We start from the raw sequence: 16,239 nt of genomic DNA, 5'->3' as shown, positions 1-16,239 counted from the left end.
GGTCGCTGGAAGTTGTCCAGCCTACAAGGGCAGGGAGGGCCCTTGCACACGGGGCAAAAAACAAATAAACAAAGAAAAAAAAAAACTATGCGGGGATAGATCAGTTGACCTTCGAGGTTCTTTCTGACCAAGTGATGTGGAAGTTCTGGCCGAGCGCGTGGCCATTTCTCAGCAGTCCCACCTCAGGGATGAGGTGCACAACAGTACCTCTCTCTTTAGCTTTTTTATATTCGTTTATTCAGAGGAAATAAGTCGCGCGGGGATCGGTAAACCAGGTAGGTGGCAGCCTTTAAATCACTGTAACTTGGTGGGGGCCGCGGGTGGGCAGCCTGGCCAAAGCCTAAGGATCGTGAAGAGCAACTGCGCAAAGGGACAAACTTCGGCTCCAGCTTTGCCGCACAGGAGGGGCGGGGTTATTTGAAAGGTTCCCCAGGAGAAGGCCATTGGCCTCGGGGAAATCGAAGGGGCGGGACTAGTTCATTGTTGCCATTGGGCCTGCGGGCAAGTGAAGGGATGGCCGCGAGGGGGGCGGAGCCCGCGAGGGGAGGCAATTGGCTGGGCGAGAGCCCACCGCGGGGAGCGAGCGGGCGGGCAGGCGAGCCCGGAGCCCGGAGCCCGGAGCCGGGAGGCAGCCGCGGCGAGCTCGCCAGGGCCGCAGCGGGGCGAAGGGCGCACGGGGCGTTGGCACCCGGGCGCGCGCCTGCGTCGCCGACTTAGATGTGGCGAGGACGTTTCTGTGCCTGGTGCACTAGACGCGAGCCATTCAACAGCTGGCCTCGCGGGCAGCAGTCGCAGGGAGCAACTGGGAACATTGACGGTGGCGACTGCGGCTGTTGGAGGGAGGCGGCGGCGGCAGCAGCGGCTGTGGTGGTGGCGGTCCCGCTATCCCAGCGGAGCCCGGAGTGGAGACGCAACAGCTCCTGAGGCTCCCGGTAAATACCCTCCGCTCTGCTGGCAAAGGAGGCAGCCACGTCCCGCTGCGTCTCGGCCGGCTGGCCGCCCTGGCCTGCCGGAGCTGTGGGTGCATCGCAGACAGGGCCACACTGGACCCTCGGTGGGGATTGGGGAGGGGCTGCGCAGGAGACCTGGGTCGCCCCTCCTGCCCCAGCAGAGTGAGGTCTTCCAGAGATGCGCCTAAGCTCTTCCCCTGGTCCTCTCCCTCTACCCGACACCCTGCTGCGCTTCCTCCGGCCCTGGCGCCGCACTAGGGGGCGCTCTGGAGCCCACTCGAGGGCTCCCTCTGGCCTCTGTTCTGGCCGAGGTCACTCCAGACATTCCCCTGGAGTACGTTGGCACTGACATCCCACTAATGGGAACTGAAGGTACCCTCTCCCGCTCGATGGGCACTCCAAGGGTCCGGGTGCTTGGCTTCCCCCCTTGCTCTCGCAGCACTCATCCAATTAATCATTAGCAGGGCCCTACCGCCTCCGCCCCGGATGACCCCCATCCTTGGCTTCAGGGACCTCTCAAGAGACTCTGAGTCTCTGCTTGAGGTTTCCAGCGTGGGTGGAATAAGACCGTTTCAATCCGACCAGGAGAGCAGGGCTCACCCCCAAGGCTATCGGGATTCAGACTCCAGAGCTTGGGTTGGTGGGGCGGAGGGGCGAGGGGAAGAATCAAGTTTGGGAGACTCGAGTTGCAGGAGATGCGTGCCAAGCCCGTGCACACGCAGGAGAATCATAGTCTTGGTCCTTGGGACCCACGCCTTCTTTACATTTGATCTCTTGCTTTTTGTGATCTTGTTTAAAGCCGACCATTACGGGAGGACTTTCGAATGCTGCTGACTCTGAGGGGTGGCTTGTATTGCAATGGCTGGGTCCCAACACGGGGACGGGGAGGGGGCTGGTTATCCTTTGGGCCTTTTCATTTTCTTGGTGTCTTTTCTAGATTGGGACTATACTCTCAAAGATCATGGCCATTTTGCCCTATGTTTTCCTGCCTGCCTCTGATCTAACTTTGGAATCTCATGCTGTCGAAAGAGTATAAACTTATCCTTAGTCTTCATGCTGAGAAAACCATTCTTTGGAATAATATGTTGAGACCTCTCAAATTCTAGTGTTTTGTGTGTTTGTGTGTTTGTTTGCCTTTTAAGGCATGTGGAATTCCAGTAGTCACATTTTTCTGGGTTCTCTTTTGGTTTTTTGTTTTTTTTTTTTTGGAGGGTGTCCCTCTCAAAGCATGGAGTAGCTTGAAGCATGGGATAACTTCCATGAGGGCATTTTTCCTTCAACTCTTGTTAAGCACAGAGGAAGGTGGCAAGTAGAATAGGCTTGCCAGCACTGGTGCCCAGGGGATCCCAGCTGTCACATACATGGGAGAATGGATGGGGATGACTTGAGGTGGAGTAACATTGTGGGGAGGAGGACAGGGCCTGCAGAGGCCATCTTGGCTTCTGTGGTGGATCATGGGCTTCCATTTAGCCCCAGCCAAAGATCACACCTGCATTGTGGCCCATTTGTCCAGATTCTCTATCATACTCAGGAGAGTGGCCTTTGCTAGCTTCATGTGTCATCTCTAGCATTAAAAGGAAAGATGAGGGCTGAGTGCAGTGGCTCATGCCTGAAATCCTAGCACTCTGGGAGGCTGAGGTGGGAGGATTTCTTGAGCTCAGGGGTTCAAGACCAGCCTGAGGTAGAACGAGACCCCGTTTCTACTAAAAATACAAAAAAATCAGCTAAGCATAGTGGCACATGTCTGTAATCCCAGCTACTTGGAAGACTGAGGCAGAAGAATTGCATGAGCACAGGAGTCGGAGGTTGCAGTGAGCTACAATGACGCCATTGCACTCTACTCAGGGTGACAGAGTGAGTACAACAACAACAGCAACAAGAAAAATACAAAAAAAAAGGAGGAGGTGAGGTGCAGAGCTTAGGGAACATGGAGGTGATGATAGTGGTGGTGGTGGTGGGATGTGTGTGTGAGAGAGAAAGAGAGAGAGAGAGAGAAAGAAAGGGAAGGAAGAAGGGAGGGAAGGAAGGAAGGAAAGTTGAAGCAGCTCTCTGCCATTGAGACTGGCTACACGTTTATCTTCCCAGCATGCATTCCTGCCTTTGCTAGAGAAAGGGACTTTTGCTGAGTTATTTCAGAGTCAGGGTAGTTATAAATTGTGCAACTCTCTGATTCAGTGCCCACTTGGCTCTACTGGTTCTATGTTATATCCAACATGCTTCTGTCACTTTAAGAAGCTTTAAAACCAAGCTTTGGGCTGAGGCAGATTAATGCCTGAGACACAGTCAGAGCAAACTTGGACAGCATGGAATCGAGTGGGGCTTTGCTCAGAAGAGACAGCGTAAGGCCTGGAACACTTACAGAAGAAGACGAAGGTAAGTGAAAATTGAGCAGCCATAATAATAATAATAAGAGGAACTCACATTAATTGGGTACTTACTAGGGGTTAAGTACTTGCATCATTTCATCTGATCTTTCAAAAATCCTGTAAGGTAGGCACTATGATCATCTTTTTTTTTTTTAGACAGAGTCTCACTTTATTTCCCAGGCTAGACTGAGTGCCGTGGCATCAGCCTAGCTCACAGCAACCTCAAACTCCTGGGCTCAATCGATCCTCCTGCCTCAGCCTCCCAAGTAGCTGGGACTACAGACATGCACCACCATGCCTGGCTAATTTTTTCTATATATATATATATTAGTTGGCCAATTAATTTCTTTCTATTTATAGTAGAGACAGGGTCTCGCTCTTGCTCAGGCTGGTTTTGAACTCCTGACCTTGAGCAATCCGCCCACCTCAGTCTCCCAGAGTGCTAGGATTACAGGCGTGAGCCACCGCGCCCGGCCTATGATCATCTTTTGAAGTTCAAAGAGGTTAGATAACAAGTCCAAGGATATCACCCAGCTGGTCAAGCAATGGCAGAGGTGGGATTTGAACCCAAGTCTGCTTGACACCAGACCTTGAGCTCAAAAGTATTTTGCTTTTACTGTCACAGAAACGGTTTCATAAAAGAAGTGAGGTATGATCAAGGATTTGAAGCATCAGTAGGATTTAAATGAGGACAGGGGACATTTTGCTGAGGGGATCAATATCTTTGAAGGAATTTAAGGAGGACTATTCCAACTATTACAGAATGGAGGATGGACACAGGGACATGATGAAATATGGGGCTGGTGAGGTGGGGTAGGATCATGTTTTAGAGCACCTTGAAGCGAACTTGTGATTTGATGCAGTAAGAAATAGAGGATGTTGAGAATTTTTTTTTTTTTTTTTTTTTTTTTTTGAGACAGAGTCTCGCTTTGTTTTCCGGGCTAGAGTGAGTGCCGTGGCGTCAGCCTAGCTCACAGCAACCTCAAACTCCTGGGCTCAAGCGATCCTCCTGCCTCAGCCTCCCGAGTAGCTGGGACTACAGGCATGCGCCACCATGCCCGGCTAATTTTTTTATATATATATCAGTTGGCCAATTAATTTCTTTCTATTTATAGTAGAGACGGGGTCTCGCTCTTGCTCAGGCTGGTTTTGAACTCCTGACCTTGAGCAATCCGCCCGCCTCGGCCTCCCAAGAGCTAGGATTACAGGCGTGAGCCACAGCGCCCGGCCATGTTGAGAATTTTTGAGCAAGGAAGAGCATGACAAAAGCAGTATCAATCACCCAGAGTCACCTGCCTTGGTCCCAATGAGAGACCCTGTGCCTCTCTCATCCTTTCTTGAGAACCTTGCCCAGTTATCAGCATATTTAACTCTTGTTTTTGAATTCCCTGAGCCCTTAGGGAGTACCAGACATATGTAACGAAATAGATTCCCAGGTCCAGTGTGCAGAAAGAGCAAGCTAGGCCCGTGGTCAAATTCAGCCCCAGATGCATGTGCTTCAGCCTGCACAATACTTGAAAAAGCAATTGAATTAGGGGGTCAACATTGAAAAAGTAAAAGGTCTCGATAAAAATCAGGATTTCAAGCTTATGTTGAAATGCCAAGAGGCCTGGTCTACGTTTTACCTGTAGAACGCAGAGCTGTGCAGAACTGACTTCTTTAGCTGGGGGCTGAGTGCTCTGCTCTCTGCCTGCAATGGAGATACTGTTCTAGCCCCCATGCCTGGGACCTACCTGATCCTGTAGGCCCCAGACCCCTGCTCGAGGGAAACAAGCCCCCACCTGGGAAGATTCTAATTCTGGATTAGCTTCTTGTTTTGCTGTGTAATTAGGGCATTGTCAGACATGCAGTAGAGCTGTCTCTGTGAAATGCAAATAATCTTAACATACATGGATGCTGTGGGCATCATTGTGGAACATTATCCAGAGGTGCTAGCTTTCCTCTCGGTGGGACTGAACACCTGCTATGCCAGGGCCCCAGAGACACATTCTGGTGGGCCTTGCTGTTTTCCTTCATCCTTAACTTGGACTCAGGTTTTCTTTTTGTTGCATACTTGATGTGACTACAACCTGAGTCAAAATGATAAAAAGAATTCAGGGGGAAAACAGCTCAGAAGTGACTACCTAAAATGGAGCATGTTAGAAATATTAATCTGGAAGTCCCTGGAAGCACTCTACATGTTCTAGATGGACAGGTATAAGCCATTCTGTGTTGGCATTTGGGGTGGAGAGTTCTTCATTGCACATATCTGTCCAGGAACTGCAAGAAATTTAGCATTGCTGGCCCCCTGCTTACCAATTGGCAGTGGTGCCCTTGACTATGCCAGTTATTGTGACAACTGCCTGTGACTGTTCCTATGTATGTCCCAATACATAAAAGGGAGCAATACTGGCACACTTAAAAACCACTGGAGCGGCCAGGCGCGGTGGCTCACGCCTGTAATCCTAGCACTCTGGGAGGCCGAGGCGGGCGGATTGCTCAAGGTCAGGAGTTTGAAACCAGCCTGAGCAAGAGCGAGACCCCGTCTCTATTATAAATAGAAACAAATTAATTGGCCAACTAATATATATAGAAAAAATTAGCCGGGCATGGTGGCGCATGCCTGTAGTCCCAGCTACTTGGGAGGCTGAGGCAGGAGGATTGCTTGAGCCCAGGAGTTGGAGGTTGCTATGAGCTAGGCTGACGCCATGGCACTCACTCTAGCCTGGGCAACAAAACGAGACTCTGTCTCAAAAAAAAAAAAAAAAAAAAAAACCACTGGAGCATATTCCCAGGAATTCTTTTTTTTTTTTTATTTTATTTTATTTTTTTTTTACCATCTGACAATAACTGGAAATTCCCAGGAATTCTAACACTCATTTCATGTTAAAGAATGTTAAAACCATTATTGCTTATCTGTGGCCCAAAATACCCTATGTCTCTCCCAGCATTCACCATTTTATTCCTTAGATTCTAGTTAATTGTCTTAATTTATTTCTCTTGCTAGACTCAGTTCTTTGAAGGTGACTCATTGCTATAGCCCCCAAAGTGCCTTAAATGGAGTAGGTGCTTGGTAGGTACACTCAAATTAGTCTCAACGCTCACTGATTAATGTTAATAGCTCTAGGAGTCTGAAGGAACAAGCAAGTGTGCATTATCATTTCACTGTTGATCTTTAGGTGCTATTATTAGTATTTCAAATATGGAAGTAACACCTTTTAAATGTAGTTGTTGAGCAAAGTCTCTGTTTTTGGTAAGATTTAGCATTATTTAGTTCCTACTATATGCCAGGCACTGTTCTAGGCTCTGAGGATATAATGGTGAACCAGACAGATGCAGTCCTTACCCTTGTGGATAAAAAACAGGTTAACAAATACACATGCTGATTAGATGGTTTCAATGTTATGTTGAAAATAAAATGGGGTATTATGTTCCCAAGTGCCAGGGATGGAGCAGTGCTATTTCAGAGAGTGTTCAGGGAAGGCTTCTCTGAGGAGGCGACATTCAAGTCAAATTGGAACAAGGAGAAGGAGCCAGCCATGAGAAAATCTCAGGGGAGAGCACTTTGGGCAGAGGAAACCACAAATGCAGAGGCCCTGAGGGGTGGACCTGATGCATTTGAGGGACAGCAAAAGGCCAGATGTACTGGGATGGAGAGAATGAGGGCAGTAGGGGAGGAGGATACAAAGTGAGTTGAAAGAGGTGGGCAGAGACTATATTTTGAGGGTAAGCAGTTTGAATTTCATTCAAATCATGATGGGAAACCACTGGAGGGTTTTGAACAAAGGAGTGACATGATGTGACTTGAGGGTTTTTTGGCTTTTTTAAAAAAGTCACTTTGGCTGTTGTGTAGTGTAGACTCTGTGGGGGCAAGGATGGAAGAAGAGAGACAAGTTAGGAGGCTGTTGAAATAATCCAAGTGAGAGATGATGGTGGCCGGGAGCTAGGGGGTAGCAGTGAAGATGGAGATGTGCTTGGAATGTGTTATAATGGTGGAGTCAAAAGGACTTCTGGAAGGATTGGACCTGAGAGGAAGGGAGGAATAACTCCTAGGTTTTAAGCCTGTGCCGCTGGCTGGAGGGTGGGTCTATTTAGGGAGATGGGACTCACTGGGTGGAGGGGGCCAAGTTTGAGTTGGAGGACAAGTTTGGAGGATGGAAATTAAAAACTCTGGTGCACTTATTAGGTTGAGAGGTCAATGAACCATTCACCTGGAGACATTGAATAGGCAGTTGAAGATCAATATAAGGGTTGGTTGGAGCTTCAGCCTACATAAAATTGAATGCAAATTAAAGCTGCTTTAAGTTGCCATTATATGCTAATAAAGGTAGCAGAAATAAAAATGGTAATGATCCAATGTGTGCAGGGCTGCAAGGGAATCAGACATTAATTCTGCTGATAGCCTGATAAATTGACTTAATCTTTCAGGAGACCAATTTGATAATATGTAATAAACCATATAAACATATTTTGAAGAAATAATTTTTAAAAAAAGATTGGCACAAAGATTTTCATGTTAGTGCTCTATTTTACAGTGGTGATAGTGAGGAGTAGCAGGGATATTCTTTTGGGAAGGGTAGTGCTCTTTCAAGAAAAATTAGAAAACACAAGTCCCTATAAAGGGGGGAATATCTAACCAAGTATATAGTAGTTCTCTATAGAGTTTCTATAGAATTTTTCTCTATATAGAATTTCTTTCTTTCTTTCTTTCTTTCTTTTTTTTTTTTTTTTGGAGACAGAGTCTTACTCTGTTGCCCGGGCTAGAGTGCCATGGCATCAGCCTAGCTCACAGCAACCTCAAACTCCTGGGCTCAAGCAATCCTCCTGCCTCAGCCTCCCGAGTAGCTGGAACTACAGGCATGCGCCACCATGCCCGGCTAATAGTTTTCTATATATTTTTAGTTGACCAATTAATTTCTTTCTATTTTTAGTAGAGACGGGTCTTGCTCTTGCTCAGGCTGGTCTGGAACTCCTGACCTTGAGTGATCCACCCGCCTCGGCTTCCCAGAGTGCTAGGATTACAGGCGTGAGCCACTGCGCCTGGCCTAGAATTTCTTTTTTTAATAATCTTTATTTTTTATTGACACATTGGAATCGTACAGAATTTCTACAGAAATTCCCTATAGGCATGAAAAAATGAGAAGTGGGTTGAGCATATCAATATCTGTTGTTAATAAAACAGGTGCAGAAACCAAATCATGATGGTATGGAAGTACAACTATGTAAATTTCACACCCTGCTCATGCTGGAAATTGTAAACATACAGTTGTCTTGCTTTTCTTTAACCATTTCATCTGCTTTTGACTTTGTACCTGTTTCTCTCTGGCAGAGTATTCCCTGCTTAGGATGCTACAACAGTGGTCCACCATGAAGAGTTCACATGAATTGTGGCTTCTTCAAACTTTCTTCCCTTGATCACATTTTTAGCATAAGGTATTGGGTAATATCCTATTCTGTGGGACTTGTATTCAAATAAGTTTACCTTGGGATTTTAAAAAAAAGTTGGGAAATACTGCTGCTCTCAGAAACTTCAATAGTACCAAGCACAATGCCACGCGAAGGTGGCTTTTTCCCTGTAGGTGGCGACTGGTGGGCAGGGATTTTGCTGGTAATTTTCAGATTGTGGCGATAACAACTGAGAAGCAAAACACTGGTAACTTCATGTTATGCATTTCCCATAAATAATACTCTTATTATTCAGTGAGTGTGGAAGTACAGAAAGTATGGAAGACACTCAGCTACGTTCCTTTAAATCCCTGATAGCTGTGTGTGTGTGTGTGTGTGTGTGTGTATGTGTGAAGAATAGAAAGTAGCAAGTCCTCTTTAGTAGCATTGTGGTCAATTAGTCCAAGGTATAGAGCAGCATTCCTGGCTGGAGGTGGCTAGAGAGAGGTGTTCCTCAACAAAAATATTCCTGGTGCCGAAGGAGCAAAATACCAAAAGGCTGGTCAGAGGGGTCTTTGTGGATATTTAAAAAAGAACTGCTCTGTGGATATTTTTTAAAAAAAGGCTCCTTCCCTTTTTGTCATGAAATGACTCCTGTAGACACTAGCTTACAGAGTTATATGAATGCATTTGCACAGAAAGGCCAACACAAACTTCACTTTCGGTTAATTTATTTTTTATTAGCCACAGAAACACTCAAAACACTTTGCTTTCACAAATATTATCACATAAAGGAAACATTAAGATGATCTTTTAATGTAGGGAAAAGAAAACAGGGGCCAGGCACAGTGGCTCACACCTGTAATCCTAGCACTCTGGGAGGCCGAGGCGGGGGGATTGCTCGAGGTCAGGAGTTCGAAACCAGCCTGAGCAAGAGCGAGACCCCATCTCTACTATAAATAGAAATAAATTAATTGGCTAACTAATATACATAGAAAAAATTAGCCGGGCATAGTGGCGCATGCCTGTAGTCCCAGCTACTCGGGAGGCTGAGGCAGGAGGATTGCTTGAGCCCAGGAGTTTGAGGTTGCTGTGAGCTAGGCTGATGCCACGGCACTCACTCTAGCCTGGGCAACAAAGCGAGACTCTGTCTCAAAATAAATAAATAAATAAATAAAAGAAAAAACAGGAAATTAAGTTGCTCAAAGAGATGAATTAACATGAATCCAGCTTGCTTATTTGAGGATCAAAATTCCCCACACTAAACTTCACTTTAGAGCTGATTTTCTTTGAGTGGTGGTAGAAGATATTCCCTCTCAGTAGGACTCTAATATTTCACTGTTGCAAATTTATCATTGCTGAATAGCTGTGAATCTCCAAAGGTCCTTTTTCTGTCTAGAAGCCCCCAGTGTCCCAGTAAACCCTTTTAAACCATCTTAATTTGGGAATTTCGTCATTTGGAGGGTCACATAGTGGCTTTATTCCTAGTACTGCAAAACTGAGTTTCATTTATTTTAATGACGTGATCTTTAATTTATTCAAGATCAGAGCGTATGATCAGCCTTAGTTTAAAAAAAATGTTGTTTGGGGCTGGGCGCGGTGGCTCACGCCTGTAACATTAGCACTCTGGGAGGCAGAGGTGGGAGGATTACTTGAGGCCAGGAGTTTGAGACCAGCCTGAGCATGAGTGAGGCCCTATCTCTATAAAAGATAGAAAAATTAGCTCGGCGTGGTGGCAGTGCCAGTAGTCCTAGCCACTCAGAGACTAAGGCAAGAGGATTGCTTGAGCCCAGGAGTTTGAAGTTACAGTAAGCTATGATCATGCCACTGTACTCTAGCCTGGGTGACAGAGTGAGACCCTATCTCAAAAGAAAAAAAAAATGTTGTTTAGGTTAATGACATGTCAGAATATTTAAATGTCCCTCCATGGCATGTTGACTGAAGAGCCATGGAATATTTCTATTTGGTCAAGATTACTAGAATTCTATACTAGCCAGAAAATTCGAAATTGGCTAGGTCGATTTGACCCAAATAAACTTTGGTTGCCCTGCTACTTCCATAAATATTTTGATATAATTTCATATATCTTAAATGCTTTCAAAATGACTAACTTTAAGGTTCAAAAGCCTGAAAAAAAGAAAGGCAGCAAGGAGCTACTTTGCGAGGCAAAGGCATTATATGTAACCAAAATGTTTGTACCCTCATAATATTCTGAAATAAAAAAAAAAAAGAAAGTATATTGAGTTGCACAGATGGTCCTATTTTTTCCACTGTTTTTTTTTTTTTTAAATGTGCCTCATTCAAATGGCCTTGCTAACACTCTGACAAAATATTTATGAGAATGAGAAAGAGCAAGAGAAAATGAATGGATGGATATGTTGCTTATGACTGGAGTGACTTTAAAGTTTCCAAGTTATATTTCTGATCTAAAAAACATGAGATGTGTCAGATGAATCTCTCTAGTATCTTCTGAAATGAGAGAACGTATTGGAATGACTTTGGAGGCAGACCGTGCAGAATTTATTGAGGTTTCACTACAGGTTAAAACAACCATTTTAGGCCTATGAGAACATCTGCAGTCTGTTTCCTTTTCTCTGTTCTCTTATTCTACTGTTATTCAGTCAGTTCTGCTGCTTGGTATAGAGGCAAGGAAGATGAGGTGGCCAGATGACTAGAGAAAGCAGCTATGTTCTCTGAGAATCTCCTAGAAATGTTCTGGCATTGGGAGCATGTTTAGTGAAATGTTTTAGAAAAGCTGTGTATACAAGATACTGCTAGAATGCACACTGCATAAACATTGCTGCATAACTATAGTTTTTTTAAAATTAGAGGAGCTCCCATTTGCCTGTGCAAAGGTGTTAAAGAGTAAGTCATCTCAGTGTTACTTTTAATCACAGGCTAGAAGAAAGATGTGTGCATATGGGTGGAGGGATCAGGGAAGTCATGGTGGAACACAATAGAATGTGGGAATAGTTAAAAATTTTTTATTAAAATTTGACTTTTTGATAAATTATGGAGATCATAATTATGGCATTTCTTGCCATCAGGGCTTGGTTTATACTAGGCTCTTCAACCTTTATTGAATAAATTAATCTATGCATATGACAGTGATTGGTGAAGATGATGGGAAAATTGTTAATGAATTCTACCATTACTGTCAATTGAAGCACAGGCTTATTAAAAGAGAAATAAGAGGACAAATTAGGTTGTTCTAAAGAATCAGTTTTAAGTCAGCCTAATAACTTTATCTTGGTGATTCTACCTGTTTTGGTAGATATATTTTGATTAATATATAAATATGCATAAAATACATATCTATAATATAATACATAATTAAAAATATATTTTTGTATATGTTTATTTGGTTTAAACAAGGTTAAAAACAGAGATTATGTAGGGAGGAAAACACAAAGCTTTTTAGGCCTTTTTTTCTTTTGAGACAGGGTCTTGCTCTGTCACTCTGGCTTAAGTACAGTGGTATGATCATAGCTCACTGCAACCTCAAACTCCTGGGCTCTAGCAATCCTCCTGCCTCAGCCTCCCAAGTAGTTAGGACTACAGGTATTGCCACCATTCGTGGTTAATTTTTTCTACATTTTTTATAGAGATGGGGTCTCACTCTTGCCCAGGATGGTCTCAAACTCCTGACCTCAAGGGATCTTCCTGCCTCAGACTCCCAGAGTGCTAGGATTACAGGCGTGAGCCATCTCGCCTGACTTTTAGACCTATTTTTAAGAGCAAAGTAGGGCCCCATACAGCTTTAACTAGATCCAAGGATTGATTTAAGCTTGGAACTGAGAAAGTATTCTGATTTAGAGTCAAGCACCTGTTAAAGTTGTGTATTGGATGAACATTTTCCAGAAACATCTATCTGCTTTTGCTATGTTATAAATCAGTTATGATATAAACATTCTGCAGCCAGATCAGTGGTTGCCGAGGGAGGGGAAGGATTACCAAGGGGCATGAAGAAACTTGGGGGGATGTGGATATTTTCACTATCTTGATTGTAGTGATGGTTTCATAGGTATGTGTATATATGTCAGAACTTATAAAAACATATACTTCTGATATATGTGCAGTTTGATACATATGAAATGTGTGGTTTATTATATATCAATTATGAATCAATAAAGTAGTTCTTAAAAATAAGTTCTGCAGTCTATAGTGTAGTGAGTATTGCAGTTGCCAAGTGAGCCTTTGTCATTCAAAGTCCTATTCTGATCTGCCAAGCTTCAGTCTGACTCACACAACTTTGATTACAGGTTCAGATGCCTATAGGCATTTACAGGGATGGTAGATAGAAGGGTATCTTTGGTCAGAGAAGGGAGTTGCTCTTGTATTAATCTATTTTGACTTTTTTCTCTACAAGTTTGTGTTGACAGTTGTAAATTTCTCCTTTTTAAATTTTTTTATTTTTAATTTTTTGTAAAGATTGGGTCTTGCTATGTTGCCCAGGCTGGTCTCAAACTTCTGGCGTCAGGCGATCCTTCTGCCTCAGCCTCCCAAAGTGCTGGGAGTATAGGCATGAGCCACCATGCCTGGCCAAAATTGCTCCCTTTTAATAGCTTGTTATTATCATCTGAGCTTCTTCTTTTTAATTAAAAAGATTGGAATATGAAGTTAACACATGCTTATTGTAAGCATTCAAAAATTGAAGCAATAAGAAATGTACAAAGTAAAAAGAGAAAGTCCATTCCTATAGTCTCAGTCCATTTCCCAGGGGAAAGATTGTTAACAATTTGATATACCTCTTTCCTGACTACGTATGTGTGTGTGCGGCCATGTGTGTTTATATTACTTTTATGACTTTATATGACTTTTATAAAAACAATATCATATTGTATATTATTATTCTTCAACTTTCTTTTTATTTATTTTTTTCTAAAAAGTATCATGGGCATCCCTCCTTGTCAGTTAATATATATCTACCCTCCCACTCTCTCCCTTCCACCCTTCCTCCCTCCCTCCCTCCCTCTCTCCCTCCCTCTCTCCTCCTCCTCCTCCTCCTCCTTTTTCCTTTCCTCCTCCTTCTTTATTTTCCATTAGGTTTTGACCTGAGGTCTCCTTGAGGAAGAAGCATCACAACCAGGAGTTGATTGTCGTGCTCCTGTGTGTCAGGCACTGTGTTAGTTAATTTTTAGTGACCTGGCACAGTTGCCAATGACATTGTTGTAGCATTGAAGCTGTGATAAATATAAAAAAGCCTACTATTTGGTACATACTAGCCCCTCAATATTTTTTAAGAATAGTATTTGAAAATTAACCCTCTATTCTTAGAGAATAATTTAAGATGAAATATTCATAGACATTTCATTTTAAGATCTAATGCGCAGGAACAACTGTGGAAGATATGAGAAGAACAAATGTCTCAGTTTATTGTCATTGTCCTTGGGAAACTGGAAATTGAGTTGTGAGGATTTTAAAGGAGGCCATTTAAAAAAAACACAATTAGATCTTCTTGGGACAATCAGTTTATTCTTTATAGTCATTCATTTTATCCAGCCTTCTTGATTCTAGATAAATTTTGATGATTTCTAAATGTAAAATCCATGATAAAGAATTTAGAAATTGATCTCCATCAAGGCTATTTAAAAGAATATAGCTCAAACTTTGAAATCAATCCAAGAGAAGCCTTTTACAATGTTTAAAACAAAGGCAGTATCACTGGAATAATGGAGAGCTCAACAAACTCTCGAAGTGACTAACTTTATTTTGGGTGTATTTTTTCTGAAATGTTTTTAAAAAGCTGTTGCTTTAAATTAGGTTGTATAAATAAATACCTGCTGGCTATAAATAAATTTTGGAGTTCAGTATACCTTAATTAAAGTATCAAATTAATTTTTTTCCTAATAGAGCTTAGTGTTGAGTCATTACAAATTGCGGCAAACTAACTGGATTTTTTTCATTTTGCTATTTAGATTACGCTTTAGGAGAAAGAAAACATGTCTTTTACTCATATCATCCCATTTCAGTGTTGCTATCATAAAGGTTTCTATCTAGAACCTAGTATCTTAGATATTGTTTTTGATGACCTTTTATAAAATCAGCCTATAGTAACTTGGTCTCCTAAAGGAAGTTGACTTGGACTGTCATCTAGGGATAGTTATTAAAGAATTCTGTACCTATAAAGTTAACCAAGATTTAGTAGTAAATTTTGTGTTAGAATCTCCATCATCCAGCCATATATGTTTGGGTCTAAAATCTCCCTAAAGTTGATATTAATGAGAAATTTGGGTGACATAGTCTGAATATATCCACTCAGAAAAAACTCCTTTATTGGAAAGTGCTATTTGAAGTAAGCAAATAGAAGCTTACATCTCTAATTCCCAGCATTAGTGATCTTATTCACCTTGGGACAGCTTCAGAGAGTTTGTTAATATGAAATTCCAGCAAGCACTCATGTTTGGGGGTTTTTCCAGTCCCAAAGTAGAGGCCAAATTCACTTTGCCACTTATTAGAAGAGGTTGTATCCTCTTCACTTGAACTTATAGATCAATTTAGTTAAAGTCAATAGACTGGAAGAATAAGAGTAGGTTATGTTCATTGAAGACTTGGAAACCAAGTCTGGACAAGGGATGGTAAATCAGGTGCATGGGTTAGAACTATCAGTTGAGTGTACGTTCATGTGCCACCCTTGCCCTGTTTCTATACCATCTCCAGCAGGTTTGTATGAGACTTTACATTTGAGATCAATTGTACAATATATTGGGGATTTGGAATCTTGGAGTCTCCAAGTATAGACAAGTCTTTTAATTTTTCTGAATCTGTCTGATTTTGCCATTGTAAAACAGGCATGAAAATTACCTACTCACAGGTTATTTTATGAATCAAGTGAAGTAAAGTAAGATCAGTACTACTAATAAATAATATTCATAGTTTGTGTTTATTGAGAACTTCCTGTATTCTAGGCACTAGTCTAACGATTTCACCTGTACTCATTTAATCCTCCCCTAAATCCTATTATATATATTTTTATGGTTAAGGAAACTGAGACAGTATACGGAAGCTCTTTGAAAACTCTAACATACATTAAACAAATACTATTAAATAAATGTTAGATATTATTATTTTAACAGACTTTTTTTTTTCCAGAGAAGTTTTAGGTTCACAGGAAAATTGAGCAGAAGGTACAGAGAGTTCCCATATACCCACTGCCCGGCCACATACACAACCTTCCCCCTATTATCAACATTCACCAGCAGAGTGGTACATTTGTTATAGTCAATGAACCTACATTAACACATCATCATCACTTGAAATCCATAGTTTACATTAGGGTTCACGCTTGGTATTGAACATTCTGTGGGTTTGGACAAATGTGTAATGGATGACATGTATTCACCATTATATTAATAGTATCATACAGAATAGTTTTTTTTTTTTGAGACAGAGTCTCACTTTGTTGCACAGGCTAGAGTGAGTGCCGTGGCGTCAGCCTAGCTCACAGCAACCTCAAACTCCTGGGCTCAAGCAATCCTTCTGCCTCAGCCTCCCAAGTAGCTGGGACTACAGGCATGCGCCACCATGCCCGGCTAATTTTATATATATATATATTAGTT

The 16,239-nt window shown here is 42.6% G+C and overlaps 1 protein-coding gene across 1 annotated transcript in view; it reads left to right on the top strand.

The window, feature by feature from the left end:
* The first annotated feature begins 558 nt into the window (after positions 1–558).
* Positions 559–16,239, top strand: part of LOC105857186 (A-kinase anchor protein 17B) — a 28,920-nt gene continuing 13,239 nt past the window's right edge. The window contains exon 1 of the mRNA XM_012739366.3: positions 559–932. The gene's annotated coding sequence lies outside the window, so the exon portion shown is untranslated. The remainder of the gene's footprint in view (positions 933–16,239) is intronic.

Source organism: Microcebus murinus, chromosome X (assembly GCF_040939455.1).
Source record: "Microcebus murinus isolate Inina chromosome X, M.murinus_Inina_mat1.0, whole genome shotgun sequence".
In the NCBI taxonomy this organism is placed as follows: domain Eukaryota; kingdom Metazoa; phylum Chordata; class Mammalia; order Primates; family Cheirogaleidae; genus Microcebus; species Microcebus murinus.
Note: the sequence above shows the minus strand (reverse complement) of the source record. Positions and strands in the feature narration are given on the sequence as shown.